The sequence below is a fragment of the Triplophysa rosa genome, linkage group LG7 (assembly GCF_024868665.1).
Source record: "Triplophysa rosa linkage group LG7, Trosa_1v2, whole genome shotgun sequence".
NCBI classification, from domain to species: Eukaryota; Metazoa; Chordata; class Actinopteri; order Cypriniformes; family Nemacheilidae; genus Triplophysa; species Triplophysa rosa.
In genome coordinates this window covers 5,624,294-5,641,033 of record NC_079896.1, presented here as the reverse complement: position 1 = coordinate 5,641,033, position 16,740 = coordinate 5,624,294, and the positions used below count along the sequence as shown (strand labels likewise).

At 37.7% G+C, this 16,740-nt stretch overlaps 1 protein-coding gene across 8 annotated transcripts in view; it reads left to right on the top strand.

Moving 5' to 3' along the window:
* Positions 1–16,740, top strand: part of chl1b (cell adhesion molecule L1-like b) — an 85,555-nt gene that overhangs the window by 22,823 nt on the left and 45,992 nt on the right. For 2 of the 8 annotated variants that reach the window (XM_057337681.1, XM_057337679.1), the window contains exon 1: positions 12,188–12,430. The exons of 1 other annotated variant lie outside the window; for it this stretch is intronic. The gene's annotated coding sequence lies outside the window, so the exon portion shown is untranslated. Of the gene's footprint in view, positions 1–12,185; positions 12,431–16,740 lie in introns of those variants that run through there. 5 more of the 8 variants (XM_057337680.1, XM_057337677.1, XM_057337682.1 and 2 more) reach the window with 4 other exon arrangements.

Sequence of the window (16,740 nt, the reverse complement as noted above, 5' to 3'; positions counted from 1 at the left end):
AACAGTCTGTGATCCGAGGGTGGGTTTTGATAAAATGGTATTGTCACATTAACGCTGAATAATTAATAATATTATGTGGAGTATTAATAAAAATGGATAAAATGAATAATACATGTATCAATTCAATAAAAATGCATGTTAAAAGATAAAAGGCGAGTCGTTTGATGAAGAAGAATCAAAAACACTTTTTATTTTACACAAAATGAGGTTAAACCGAATGCCCTATTTTTTGCTAACTTTTGTGAATAAGGTGCGATGTAGAATAAATTTCATTTACATAAAAAGTCTGTGTTTATTTTAATACTCAAGACACAGAATTACTTCGGTGTGGATAACTGATTAAAGGGACAGTTCACCCAAAAATGAAAATTCTGTCATCATTTACTCACCCTCAGATTGTTCCAAACCTGTATAAATTTAATTGTATTGTAATTGTATATTGAAAAATATTTGGAAGAATGCTTGTAACCAAACAGATCTCATCCACCATTTACTGCCATAGTGGGGAAAATAGATACTATGGGAGTCAATGGGTTATGAGATCTGTTTGGTCACTGATATTCTTCCAAATATCTTCCTTTGTGTTTAGCAGAACAATGAATGTATACAGGTTTGGAACAATCTAAGGGTGAGTAAATTATGACAGAATCTTCATTTTTGGGTGAACTATCCCTTGGATTGAATTGCGGCGATTCATGAATGAGATGCAGAGTTTAAAGGGGTCATATGGCGCGACTACGTGTTTTTCTGTGTCTTTGGTGTGTTATAAGTTGCCCATGCATGTATTAGTCACGTAAAATTGCAAAAATGAAAGTGTCGGAACAAAAGATGCATTCTGTCTAAAAGCGAATGCTCACCCAGACCTGCCTGAAACACCTTGTGTAACCACACCCCCACAAATCCACGTCACTTCATGGTATGAAGTGACTAAGACCGCCCAAATGTTTACGCAAGTAAGGTGGGCGTACCTGTCAGTACAATTGCTGATGTTCCAAATATGGTAAGAAGCGTTACATTTCTGTCACATGCTTGCAGTATTCAACCAATCACTACGCACTGGTTAACTGGCCAATCATAGCACACCTCGCTTTTCAGAGCGATGAGCTTTGTAAAAAATCTGCTTGTTTCAGAGAGGCGGGGCAAAGAGGAGATACAAACATGCACGGTATGTGGAAAATACAGCGTTTTTTAACCTTAAATCGTGTATACACATTGCATTACCTCTAAAACAATGATAATATTCGTTTTAGCCGTATAATACGACCCCTTTAAACGTTTAGTGAATCCATCCCACTAAGACTTAAATCCGAGATTCTTTGAAGATGTCAGACCTTGATATCACGCAGAGAAGAACACTCTTCCTAAAAGAGCCGTAAAATGTTGAAGATTTCCCAACAGCTCTCTCTGAATAGGGTTATCTCTGCATGTACACAGGGATATCTCGACATCACAACAAACTCCCACCCATGCGCTGACTAACAAAGCAAAACTATTCAATTCCAGGCTCGGCCTTTGATACGAGTTTCACAAAGACGCCTCTGTGAAGGCCCTCCTTTCACTGGGCTCTTTATTACCTTGGCCGTCCTTTCATACATCCAGAAAGATAACTTTCACTATTCAGTGACTCAGACGTATGTGTCATCCATGACAATGCTTTCAAGCTCACCGGGCAGCCTATGAGAAGCTGTTCTAAAGTCCCTTTTACATGTTGCGCTTTGAGTTTATTTTACATTATTTAAGGGTGGAGAAGACTGTCGAGATTTTTAGAAGGGCTAAATAAAAATAAAATCTCTTTTTAATCATGCAACGTAGAAAAGTTAAGGTGTGGAATTTTACAAACAGTTGTTCAAAAAAACAGCAGTGATTTTCTCTTTTTTCCTCTTGCTGGCGACCCAGCATGTGGACTATAAAACTGCATGATATCTTACTCTCTGAAATGGCTTTAAGTGGACAATTACATAGTTTTATGTTCACGTCTCAGAGCGCTTATAAGGAAACCGCCTGCACTTCAGGCCCAGTGGGTTCACAAATTCCAGATGTGCACTGCAGGTGCTGCTGTATTTTCAGTCGTGGCCTCTTAAACGCAGTTGCAGTGTAAAACAGATGATCTGGTTACCAATTTGGTTGTTTGGGAACATCAGAGATGCTAAGGTCTTGTATGACATACAGTCTGTTATGAATGTTCTAATGATTTGCTTTATGAATGAGCCACAGGAGAACTTTATACAAGACAGAAATTACATAGCATGCCATAAAATATTATGGTCTTAAAGTAAAGTTGTTAAAGTTCAGTAAAACACCAAGGTGTCCTTTTTCCGATAAATTATTTTCAGTTTTATGTCAGCAAGAAACTACCTGACTGTAATTGCCCAAAGACTATCCAACCTGATCTTACAGAAGTGTGTAACTGTTTTATGAGGTGGCTTTTTTGTATGAATTTGTACATTGTGAATTGTACAAAAACGTATCATTGCTAGAAAAAAGCAATACTGAAGCCCCACCCCTAACACTAGCAAGAAATCAAATAGTCCTAAATCTAATAATGAGATAATGCGAATTCAATGAATTAGCCAAAATTAGCGACATCATAAAATAGTTACGTTTTTACCGATAGACTGTGCTATCTCACAGCAAAGCGTTACTATTTAAGATAAATTGGTAATTCGTATAAATTTGTCTGATCTCATTTTAATATGTTTCCTTGATGGTTAAGTTTAGAGTTAGGGTTTCATTATTGCTTTTTTGTGGTACATCGTACAAATTTATACAAATAAGCCCCCTCGTAAAATAGTTACGAATTCAGTTGTATTTATTTTTTTAACATTTCACTTTGCAAAGTTAACAAGTTTTTGTCCTGTTCTTGACTAGCACTTCATTAAAATCACCTCTACGGTTCTTCGTTTTCGGGTTTATCATTCTGTTGCTTGCTAATTGACTGATTTAATGAATCTTAGCGCACCAGTAGGAAAATTTGCATAGTAATGCAGGTTCCTTCTACTTTATACATTTCTGCCTTTGGGCTCTTACACGGTATTTCTTAATTGGCTTCCGGGAAGAAAAAAATTCACCTTTTTGAAAAAGGCGGGACTGTGTCATTCCCACAATCGATTACACCGAAGGCTATGTACTACCGGAGAATTTCCAGCAGCGTTATCCTTAGATTATTAATTGTATTTTATAATTTTTTATATGATTACTTTGCGGTTTTTGCCGTTTTAACCTGCGCTGTGTATCATAACAAAAAAGTGCATTTTCACCTCACACACCTTGAATTATTCAACCTAGACAAAATATTTCACTTGCGATCTTGAATCACCTCAAGCGTATCTCTCTATCCACTGAAAGCGCAGTACTGACCACCCTCTTCTCCAGGCTTTCCCTCCAAGGCCTGACTGAAAAACACTTGCCCATTCCAGGGCCTTGCATTACCGTGACCTGCATGCCAATGCGCACACCTTGCTTTCCTTCAGCGCGTGAAGACCTCCACCTCATCAGCACAAACTTGCTCAAGCTGAGCTGATCCCTGATACATTATCCACAGCAGGATTAGGGCTGTATTACAACAAGCCCTTCCATTCCCCTACCACAAAACACCCCGGTCTCCGAAGGCTGGCGGCTGCTGACTCTTTCCTTAAAAGGCATTAGCTGGATTCTCGTGTCTTATCGAAGGCCCACCGACCGCTGAGTTTTATCTTATTAAGGGAAGAGAAGAGGAAGGAGCGATATGAAGGCCTCCCAGAAACATGAATCTGATTTAACAGGAACTGTAGGAGTATGGATTCCACCTGGAGTACTTTATGATAGAATTTTTATGTGATAATGATGGTTCATGAAGCACTCTGCCTGCAGAATCATGCCATCAAATTACTATCGACCAATTTCAGCAGAGGATTTTCTTAAATATGACGAACTGGCTTGGTTTTCTTCACTCTGTTGAAGTATATGCAAAATGCGGGATGTCGATCAAAAGGCTTGTTCTTTTTTTCTTGTTCATTTATAGTTCATAGTCACAACCACTGTCATGATTTTTATTGTTTATTATTAGTAGTTATTAGGAGCATGAACATTATTAGTAGTTATTAGGACCACAATATTTTTCATTTCTAGAGATTTTTTTTAACAAAATAAGTGAGTGCCGTATGAACCATCAACATTCTTAGTCAGTATTCCCCAAAATGAATTTATTAAAGGGGTGGAACAACGGTGTGTCATTCTGACTTCTTTACAATGTTAAACGTGCTGTCTTCTCATGCTTAACATGGTCAACTTGTCAAAAAACGAGTTGGGCGTATTACGTAGTATTTCTGTGCTCGATACACTCCCCCAGCGATCGTACAGGTTTCGGAAAGTTTTTTTTCGAACATATAAAACTGTTTCGTAACAATTTTTCATAGTCCCTTATTGGACAATTCTCCCGGAAAAGCATGCGGCAGCAAGGAGATCAGGAGAAGGAGCATGTGCAGACGTCACTTTCACTTGTGTGCAGGAGAGAGAGAGAGAGAGAGAGCATACGTTCGCGAAGTTCAGGTGTTTGTTTGTTCACTGCATTTGGGTGATGAATGATATATAAACGGTGGATATAACGCTGGATTTGGAGATCGTTTGAAACTGATAAAAGATGCTGGACATGAACCGCATGCGGTGATGAAACTGATGTTCTGTTGGCAATGGATGCGCACGTGCTTCAGTTCAGCCTACCCAGCGCACACCCCCGCACACGCCGTATGCTTTCAGAAATAATCGTACAGCTGTATCTATCTTTTATAAATGTGATCAAACTAAATACTCTTCGAAGATACGAAGTATGCGATACTACTCTATAGGTACTCAAGATTAATATGAGATTGGTAGAAACCGCGTGTGTTAGGGCCGCTTTAAACATGAGATAAAGATAGACTCAAATCACGTGGACTTAAAGAAGAAAAGAAAGAAAAAAGAAAAAAAATTCTGTCATCATTTACTCACCCTCTAACCTGTGTGACTTTCTTTCTTCTGCAGAACACAAGAAGATATTTTAAAAAATGCTGGTACGAACTACGTTGGTACCCATTGACTTGCATTGCATTGGTTTTGTGTCCATACAATTGAAGTGAATGGGTACATACAGGTTTGAAATGACAAGAGGGAGAGCAAATGATGACAAAATTGTAGTTTTTGGGTGAACTATCCCTTTAAAGCCATCAAACTTGAATTTAGATTTCACGGTCCTGCAGACAAACCCTTAACCCAGACAGCGTCAAACTCTTTATAAGGGCGCTGAAGGTTTGAGCAGCGATGGGTTGCCATGTACTCGTTTGAAAGACACGGCGGTTATTTTAATTAATTTGTCTTCACAACTTTGTGTTTGTGCTGCACTCAGACGGCTTGTGTACACACTCAGAGTACTTAAGGATGGCAGACCCTCTTCATTGTCGATGTTGACCCTGGGGGAAATAGTTTATTGATTTCTGGGGTAACATGATTAAAATGGGTTTCAAGAAGACCCCGTGTCCAACTTGTCAACGGGATGAGAGACCCGGGGCAATAAAGGAAGCCACAAAGGCACTGCCTATCAGATAGAAAACCACTGACAGTTTGACTTTTAACATGCATACAAAAACAAGACATACAGCAAATCTACATAAAAATACTTAACATGATGGCTTTTATCAAAGATTTCCAGTTGGGGGAAAATAATCATGCATGACAAATACACCTCCAAATAAGGTCATTATTAAATGCCATAGATAAGCAAATTCCGTGATACTTCATCCAAATACATATACCTAAATTTAAAACAATTCCAAAAGGTTACATTGCCTGTTTTGGATATCTCTTGACAAACACATTTGTTCGACTGACATATGTTTGCACAAGGTCTTTGGTGAGGCGGCTAATCATGAAGAAAGATCACATGTTCATCGATGCCATGATTCTAGTGTGTGCCATCTGTGAACGTGATGGCCAGAAGTGAGTCTGAGCTCTCTCGACCTCTCTCTCCCCCAGGTTGAGTTATGCTAACCATATGGCACACAAATCCTAATTTCATTTTAAAAGACGCACATGGCACTTGATGGCTTTTTGAGCAGCTGTGTTGAACATGCAATAATTTTGTGTCCCTACGCTTGCTGATTGTGGAAAAAATGCGGAATGTGTCTTACCCCACTGTAAATTTTGTCCCGTACGTTGCGGTTAACTATAAACCTGCGTCTGGAAGTAATTCTGCTGCTATTAAAGTGTCAGGGCTAATGTGGAATTGCACATAAACACAGACATTTAAGACAATGAGTATTTAGAAGGGCATATGGTGTTGAAGTTCATGCCGATACAGATCAGATAAGGAATAATTACTGTGTGATGTTTAAAGGAGTTCCACATGAACTTCAGAGGTTATGGACCAAATCCACCTGATAAATTATTTTAGTAAATTGACCTTACTTTAAATAAATACTCACCAGAGCGTTTCTAGCATTCCAGGAGAGGCCAGACTAATCAATGTTGTTTCATTAGCAGTTGGACGATCAATGGGAATAAGAGCATGACAAACTCATGCACACTTTTTACATCAGTAACAGTTTTAACCTGAAATTAATGAATTACTGAGAAGAAAATTACATATGTAAATATTGCAGTTGTACATCACAAACAACAAGTATATGGAAAAAAAAACTTTGAAAATGTATAAAGTTAATTGCACTAGATATCAAAAATCTGAATAAATCAAAATTAATGTTACTTTTATGAGGTGTTTTTACAATTACTTTTATATAAGTTCACACAGGTGTCCTAGCAGAATATTTGAAGATATTCAGTAGTTCATCACATAAACTAAAGACACATTCCACTTTATTTTTATTATCTAATGCAATGGCATTTATAGATTTCATAATTTGGTTTTTATGTCACCATACTTTTTGGGGCCACTGTAGTAGACAAATATACCATACATGTGTTTTACGGTGTGACAAAGCATATATTTAGAAAATAAACCGTTAATAGTATATTATTCTATTTTATTAATATTTATAATAGGGCTGTCAAATGATTAATCCGATTAATCTCATCCAGAATAAACATTTGTGTTTACATAATATATGTCTGTGTACGGTGCATATTTTTTGTGTTTATAAACACACATACAGTGCATGTATACATATATTTACCAATATATTTACCAATAATTTAAATTATATATAAATGTTAGTTAATTTTCATATTTTATATTTTTCACAAATAAATACATGTATGTGTATGTTTTTATAAATAAAAAATTAATATGCACAGTACACAGACATATATTGTGTGAACTCAAACTTTTATTCTGATTGCGATTAATCGTTTCACAGCCCTAATTTATTATATAAAACAGCATAAGAGAGATTTATCTTCATTGTTCGTTTTTTTCCCTAAATATTTGCTGTGACACCATAGAACACATTTACAGTTTATTTGTCATCTACCCATGCGCATGACCCTTGTTGTATCCATATGGCTCACAGTATGTTGTCAAATTACAACATTTTATACAAAATAATTTGGTATTGAATTGCAATTAAGTTTTGATTTAAAAGCAGTTTCGCCTTTTGCTACGTCTCCAATTGCTGTTTATTCAATTAATAAAAGTAACATAATTTGGCAGCTGTGTAAATCTGGAAACAGCTCAGTTCTGTAATCACTGCACGCCGGATTAGCGTTCAGTCAGCAGGGGGCCATTCTCACTCGGTCTGGTGAACCAGGTTTGTCCCGGCCGTGACCTAGCACATGCCTTACAGCAGACCTGACGCCTCAACCTATATCACCGGTTCTGAGACACGGTCTCACTGCTGGTGCATATATCATCCTGACATCCTCAGGGCATTGATCAGGGCCCAGGTGAGCTCATTGTGTAGGTCGTCAGCATCGGCTGAAGGTTACAGGGGGGTTATTTCCTATGGAGAAACGCACCTGTTCTGTGCCCTTCACTGCTATGTGATTTTTGCAGGTTGTGCATTTTTTTTCAGTCTGTCAGTACAGTTTTGTGTATTAACTGTTTTTATGAGGTGGGTGATTCTACAATCACATTTGAATGATCAGGGTTTTTTAATATTTCATTAAAACCTGCATGGGTGTTGTTTGCAACAAAACGTAGGGGATATTCAAATATTAATAAATATGACAAAAAATATATACTGTATTTAAGCCATTTAACATGATTTCATTAAATTTTAAAAAACTTCATTCATTCCATTTCATGGAAGAGAGAAAAAAGTATATAAACTATAAAAAATATATTTAAAAAATAAAAAATGTAAATATAATATATTATTATATATAACATAAATCCTAAACACTATTCTCTATAATGTGATGATACCCAGCCCTAGAGGGCATATTTAGAAAAGAAAAGTACCAGTTTGTTTGGTCAATGACTATGCCAGCCTGAACTAATTCTATGTGCATGTTTTGTGCCGTACATCCATATTGCCTTATTTTCCAAGCGGCCCTGATTCAAGTTAAATGCCTCCTAGTTTAGGCATGTAAACCACATAACACAATAACGTTTTGTTCGACTCCCATTCATTGATTTAGGTTATTCAGTCATATATAGTTTTTTCAAATCGCAAGCAACTAAACAAACAAAACAAGTGGGCGTAGAACATAATCATCACACATCAAACAACCTCAACTAACTTCTCAAAGAGCAAAAGCACAACTGTTTCTAGCTGTGAACGGTGAATGAAAAAGGAAAGGGAGAGACGGAGAAAGAACTGCCGATTCCCTAGGAAGCATCCGCAACAATGTCAGGTTTGTTCGGCTTGGGTGCGTGAAAACTAAGCTTGGGTGAACTGGCAGCTTGCCCTCTGCTTCTCTGTGTTTTAAGCCCTCCTGCGACTCTATTCTAACCCCGTTGCTTTCAGTAGGAGGAATTTCTATGAAGTTCATCAGGCTTCTTTCTGTTTGTGTGGCAGTAATGGCGGCTTCATCCTCCAGACACTTAAAGAGGACACGCAGGGACCGCGAGGGCCCCGATGGTTCAACGCCGGCACAGTGGCTCTTTGAGTGCTCTCTCTGTCTGGCAATCTGCTCACACTATCAAACAAGCCTGTCTCCCTGCCAAAACCTGCTTATGTCACTCCTTCAAGCAGAAAAGAGGGCATTTAAAAGGGGCCTTAAGTTAAGATGAATGTTCTTAGCAGAAGAGTTTAGCATTGATGATAGATTAACAGTTTGTTAGTTGTGCTTTCTAAGGCAAACACTTCATTTCAAACATTACATTATTGTTGCTCAAAGAGATTAGCAGAATTCATTCTATGAAAATACAAAATAGATAAAGTTAATAAAGTATGTACACGTATCAAATAATTTTTCTAATTATTGTTCAGTTTTCTGTATATTTTTTCCTAATAGACACACAATATATCAGTATTGACAATAACTGTGATATTAAAACCATGATTATCAATATTGTGTTAATTCCATAGCTTAAAATTATAAAAAATGCAGCATACATTTAAAATTTTGCGTTAAGAGACGTGGTTACAAACTCTCTCTCTCCTGCCTACATTTATATTTTGAATGTCATAAAATTTGTCAAAAAAATAAATAAAGTTATTAATCGATCAGTATTATGGATTCTTTTTGTCTTGGTAAAGGTTTAGAAAAACTCTGATATTGCGACAGCCCTACTAGACAATTAAGATGTTAAAATATCCATAAACTAAAATAAAGGAGGAACCGAGGCATAGCTACGGACCAGTATATTATAGAGACTACAAGGTTTGCTCTTTGATAGCACCTAGCAACAGCTCATAACACCCTAGCAACCACACAGCACCACCTTCACATCATGGCGGTTTTGCGCAAGAAAGCACTACAAAATAAGGTTTCTAATTTTTAGGCAAAGAACGTCGGAATCTTTCAATTACATTCCAAGCATGTTACGAGGGGATGAGGATAAATGGTTTCAACTTAACGAAAGCACATTTAGGTGATTAATTATTCAGCTCGTAACCTCAATTCTAAACATCTGCACACTAGAAAAAAACTGTAACGCAAGAGTATCTGAAAATCAGTATGTGATGATCACCAACACTATAATGGTACTGAGTACTTTTGTATAAGCAAGCATGTGACCTGTCGTAATTCATTTTTAATTAAGAGAGTTTATGGCGCCTGTATGTTTAATGATGTTCCCTTTAATTGATGCCATGTTGTATGATCCCACCTCACATGGGAAGCACTTGACACAAAGCAGAGAGAATTTCCTGGAAAGCTCGAAGACCAATTATACCTTTACTTATCTAGGCATCGTTCCATGTGACAGGCCCATCTTTAATGTGTTTGAAGCACCTGCATCAGCATATTAAAGCACGTGTCAACCCCTCCTCGCTCTCGTTCGCCCCATTCCACAACATACATCACCTTGAGCCTGTTCCACAGTCAGTATTGGGGAGGGGGTGGGGTTTCGTCTGTTCGGTTGTAACCACCTGCCCTGTGATGTTTGCTCTTTCTGCAAATGACGTGGTCCCCAGGGGTCTGGTCCCATTTGTGGGGCATATATGAACTGTTGCTGTCCACTGTTTGTTGTCAATCAGTTGGGTTCAAGACCTGTCAAAAAAACGCAATGACAAGTGGTTTTTTTGACATGTCTGTGTTGACATTTTTCATATAAACGTTTGCCCTGCTAAGACGTTAAAATGTTTTCTTAAAATGACCATTTTAGTGTCATCACAACCAGTGTTGGGTGTAACTAGTTACTAAGTAATTAGTTACTGTAATTTAATTACTTTTCCCTTGGAAAAGTAAAGTAAGGGATTACTCTTATTTTTTTGTAATTTAATTACAGTTACTTTTGATGTAATTAAACTAAATACTCTGTGTAATACATGTGTGTGCAATGGTGGAATTGACATCAAAATTCAAAGTCTAACTTTAAAATCCCTGCTTTAATGTATAATTCTCACATTTGTAATACTTTGGTCAGTTAAAACTTCTTTATGCAGTTTAATATTATTTATTTGAATGAATTAAATAAGCCCTTTCATGTCTATCCTTCAATCACTTAACTAATCAAGGTTGATATAGGACATAGAAAGTAATTAGTAATAAGTAACTAAATACTTTTTGAAGAGAGTAATTTGTACAGTAATCTAATTACACTATTGAACATGTAATTAGTAACTAGTAATTAATTACTTTTTCAGAGTAACTTACCCAACACTGATCACAACCATGAACCATGATTTGCGTCTTATTGTTCTGTTGCAGGTGGTAGGGGGGAAGGGCCATGCTCATTCTCGAGAGCATTTGATTGGACAAAACCTGTGTAGTGCAGTATTAGACATCAATAATTTCAAGTCTGTTTCCCAGAAAAGAAACACGCAGATTTGGGTATTTGCTTAGACAGGTGTAAAATATAACTGAATGTTGACTAGCGCTAGATTAGATCAATATAACATGTAGGTTTATACATACAGTATATACAGCCACAGACAAAATTAAGAGACTACTCCAAAATTATTTTCGTTTTTTCTGAATTCATTTTTGTTTAATGCTAGTGACAACTATTTCTTCCAAATTCCAAATAAAAAAATATATATTTGCATTTATCGGCGTGAAACGAGTCAAAAATGGTCAAAATAACAAAAAAAAGATGCAAAGATGCAATGTTTGCAATCTTGAATGTTCATATTTATGTTTAAAAAAAACATTAACTATTAAACCAAAATGAATATATGATGGATTAAGGCAGATTTTTTTACTTTCACACATCTTTGCATTCTCTCAGTATTTCGCATTGCTGTTGGGTGACTTTATGTCATTCCAAAGGTTTGTTTTGGTTCAAATTCAACAAACATTAGACTGAAATTGCCACAATACATTGCAGAAATACTGATTAAAGGCAAAACTGGAGTGATCTCTTCATTTTTTTTAACGGCTGTATATATTCTACATATAAACACCTGCTAAACAAGGAACTTCAAAAAATACAAACGATAAAAAGTAGTATCTCAAAAAAGAAAGCACAGAGATTAACCCTATTTAACCATTATGACAGTATTACAATAGACAAAACATGGTTCTTAACATCCAAAACACAAAACAGACAAGACTTCCCATGCCTCAATGCTTAATATGCAACTTCCCCATCTAGAATTCCTTTACTCCCTCTCTCTCCCTCTCTCTTTGTGCACTGCATGTGAAAAGCGCTCAGATCTGGTTTTGTGGGAGTGATTGTCACTCGTTTAATGAGCTTCTTTGCCAAGCGAAAGGCTTTGGCAACATATGTCTCCCCAGTGCCTCTCACACACCGCACCGCACGCTAGCGGAGTCTCTCGTTCCCGCGTCTGCTGCGGTAGACGTTTCTCTGGATTTCCTCAGTCTTGTTCACGCCTGTGGGATTAGACCGTGCAAAAGAGGAAGGCTTTCACTATCTTTCTAAGGAAGCGCAGACAGAATGAAGCAGATCCCTGTGAGTATTTTATTCGCAAGGCTTTTATTTGACTGGTTTGTCTGAGGTTGATACAAAAGCAGCCCAGCGGAGGGAATTACTACTACTGTACAGTGTTAATTTCGTTAACGAAAACTATGACGAAAAGTATTCGTTAACGACATGTTTTCACTGACGAAAACGAGACGATAACTAAATAAAAATGAATGCATTATAACGAAAACTGTAATAAAAATATACTGACATTTTCGTCAACTAATAAAAACGAGACGAAAATATTCTTGTCCCACCTGGCGGACATCAGTTTGCGCGCAAGTGCTGCTTATCTCATATAAACGGCAGAGAGAAGTCTCTGGGAGAAGGGGAAGCACGCACATTATTCTGTGTCTCCACGCGGGTTACAAAGCGTCTTATTTTCTTCACGATCGCCGGTAAAACGCCGCAAACTTGAAGCGCGACTGCAGGCGAGTCACCCCGAAACACATTACGAAGGCAAGCTCAAAGGTTTTATATGCCAATGTTAACTTAACACGAGCAGCTGCATAACGTGAAATACAACATAGAGTCAGCCAAAAGAAACCAGCGCTGTCCTCTACTGATTATAGAAGTGATGAAGTGAGTCAAACTGTACATTCCAACCAAATATGTAACATGTTTGCATGACTAAAGAAATGTAATACAATTTATATAATATGTCTTTTTGAAAGCTATTCTCATTCATTGCTGTATCAAGCAAAGACAGTGCGATCTTTCTTCAAATAGGCATGCCATGAGCCAATAGCCTTTGAGTGTGAGCCCTGTCAGAGCGTTTCATTGGTTGAATGAACTGAATGAATACGCCCTACTTAACGAGTCATTTGAGTCAAATGGAATTGAACGAACTGGAACATGTCGCTCATGGACTAATACTCTGCGTTCCAACAATGCATATCTAGTTACTGGAATTTTCTGAAAAATAAAGGTAATGACCTGGTTTAATTTCATTCTAAGGTGAAGTAAATTATGTCAAAACAGTTGAATCTTTGTATGGAACATTTAATTACACCAAGTAAATGATTTAAACCATTTAGATTTTAGTAGACTAAATATAATGTATATTTAGTCGACTAAAATGTTTTTCATATTTCGTCGACTAAAACTAGACTAAAACTAAAATGATGGGGTTGACTAAAATGTGACTAAAACTAAACTGCATTTTCGTCAAAAGACTATGACTAAAACTAAATCAATATTTGCTGTCAAAATTAACACTGCTACTGTAGAGCTACTGTACTGGGTCTTGTGACCCCCGCATGTGTGCTTCAGAGCGCTTTGATGGGACGGTGAAGCACTGTGAAATTGATATTTGTATGCAATGTTGGTATGATATTATGCACGACGATTTTCTTGCACCTTTATCATTTCTGTAATATGTATGCCAAATAGATTTCAATGTCACTTTGATGCTTATGTTAAGTTTTTACATTTATATGTACTGTATATACGTCTATATGTAAGTTTATATGTTAAGTGTTGAAGCTCATTCAAGTTTCGTTTCTTGGTTTATGCATTATATTTTTATGACGTTGGTTGCATTCAGAAGCATCATTGGATTTTTCAATCTCTAATTTGTTTTAATAATGACTTCAATGAGCTTTCGAAAGCTTTTACATTTTGCTTGTTCTTGACCGAATGGAAATACCTGTCTGAATTGGAAATATCCCTTTACAACTTGGCTCTGTCATGTTCTGTTTCATAACATGTTGCTAAAAAGGCTAACGGCTTATGCGACCATTGAAATGAAAAAAAACCCCCCCATGCCTATGTAATAAAGAAACCCAGACTGTTTTTATCCTTCCGACAGAACTGTCAAATAGCTTCTTTAAACAAGCTTATCCAGATGTTAGGAAGCAAGTTGAAACGTGTTCTGAATTAACAGTTCATGCGACTCACGCTTTCAACACAACGCAAATGTCAATGGTCACAGGTGTGTCCTTGTTTGTGCAATGTAAAGAGGACTAAGTACAGGATTTACAAACAATAGATATTTCCTTGCCCTCAGGAATAATAATTGAATCTACGGGAGGAGAAGAAAGTAAATTAGCTTTAGCAATGTCAGGGGAGGACGATAGTCTTGGACGCAGGTTCCATTTATCTTGTTTGGCAACAGCGAAGTTTCATCCTGGGGGATTGCCAACATCCGTCAGTTCTCAATGAATGTCGCCAGGGCTCTTGCTGTGTCAGTTCCCACAAAATAACACTCCTGTTCCCCCGGTGTGTGTCTGTTTTCAATCTGCTCTACTTCAGGGCACTCAACACAGATCACAGCCTACTATGATCGCTGTCCGAGATGCGCAGAACTCCTCTTATCTCTAAGACTTCAAAGAACGAATATAATGAAGAAAATGATAAAAGGGAAGACAAAACAAAAAATCTCCACACATAGGTACTAGAAATGACACATATAGGGTCATTCTGACAGTCTCTCGCTCTCTATCCCGACCGCATCCCCCCCCCCCCCCCCCCCCCCGACCTGACAGCACATCTGTGACAGCCGAGCATTTGAACGATTTCTTTCATTCTTCACAGCCGTCTTCTGTGACCTTAACCATACAGACAATTTGTTCTTTTGACGCTCCAAGAGAGCTTCCTGCAGTTGAGCTGAACAACACTTCTTTAGAACATCGTATTCCGGACATGCCGATGTCATAAACATGCTTTTTAAAAGCTGAAATGTGTATGGAAAAGTATGTGTAGCGACCAAACAAACCGAACTCTCGTGTCAAATGAACTCGGGTTCACGGCAGTTTGACACCAGAGATATGTGAACCAGCATAGACCAGCAAGGAAACTCATGCACGATTGGGTCTCCATCACCAATCTCGTCCATCAAAGCTAAAAAACATCAGTAATTGTACAGTAAATGTACATATTGTGTTGGCTATTAGCTTTGAAAAGTAGACCAGAGAGATGGCTTTGGTTATTCATCTGGTGCGTATTTGCGCCTGACAACATTTATGAGAGAAAAGACCTTTTCCACTTGGGAACCCACTCGATAAAATCAAGAAAAGCATGTAACAGGTTGATGATCAGGAACCAGTCGCTTTTAAAACAAATTGCGCTGTTGACCAGGGACACGTTAATCTCTGTCAGAGCACTTCACTGGGGTCACAAGGCCATCCACCATCTCTCCAACAGGGACCTAAGGTTAGAAGCGACTCTGCTTATTGATTATAGCTCTTTTGCGCTTCTCTTTTAGCAGTCTTCGTTCTTTCATAATCCATCTATACGTCACAGCCAATATCTTTCCACGTCATTCTACGATTTGCTCACCCGCTTTGCCACTCCATCAAAAAACAATCCCTGCATTTCTCCTTGCAGCAAGTTCATGATCCACGCCCACACTTCCTACGCCCCCATCCATCTATGTTCTGTCTCCTTCACTCCCTCCCACAATGCATCAGGCTTCCCCTGTCAACGAAAGAGATGGTTTATGACTTCGTCTATTCCTTAGCTGTCTCCACCAACCCACATCTTTCTATTTTTGCCAAAATTTGCACGCTTTACCTCTGAGTGCACAACCCCATTGAGCAAGAATTTTATTGTTTGGAAAAGTGCTATTTGTGAGACACAAATGAGACAATTGTTCACTGTACAGTATATAAGCTATACAATCTCCTGAGATGTGAAACTCTCCATAAGCTTTCATTTGAACTACAAATAGTGTCATTTTTGAGATATTAAAGAGATCTCATTTGTGATTTTTATGACCACTGTCAGGCTTTGTTCAGACAGACAGATATCAAAGTCGACATTTTCTTCTGGGGTCACTGTTACAATCAGATCTAATCCCTCCCCGTCCTCCCCCATCTCTGGTTGCTCAGGCTGCTGTATTATTAATGGACTGGTAATTGAACCATTTTGTTTCCGGCACGAATGTTAAAGCAGACTGCAACGGAGTCAAATCTCAATTAGGCATAGTTATTATTTAATATCACACCCACTTCTTAATCTCATTTAGTGTCTTGTCTCTGCTTTGCTGGGACATAGAAGCTTTAATAATATATAACTTGTGCAGCTGATGACTGTTTAAAGTGTTATTTGTGCATTATTTATACTGTTTTATAGCAGTATGCTAACAGCTAGTGTCAGCGTTGCCAGTTGGAGTTACCGTTGCGATGTACTCAAATAGTCAAAGCAATATCACTGTATCTCTGAATGATGAAGACAGAGAAATGTCCATAAAAATGAAAATTCTGTCATCATCTACTCACCTCATGTCAGTCCAAACCTATATGACTTTCTTCTGCAAAACACAAAAAAAATATTTTAAAGACCCTTGGTCGCCAAAA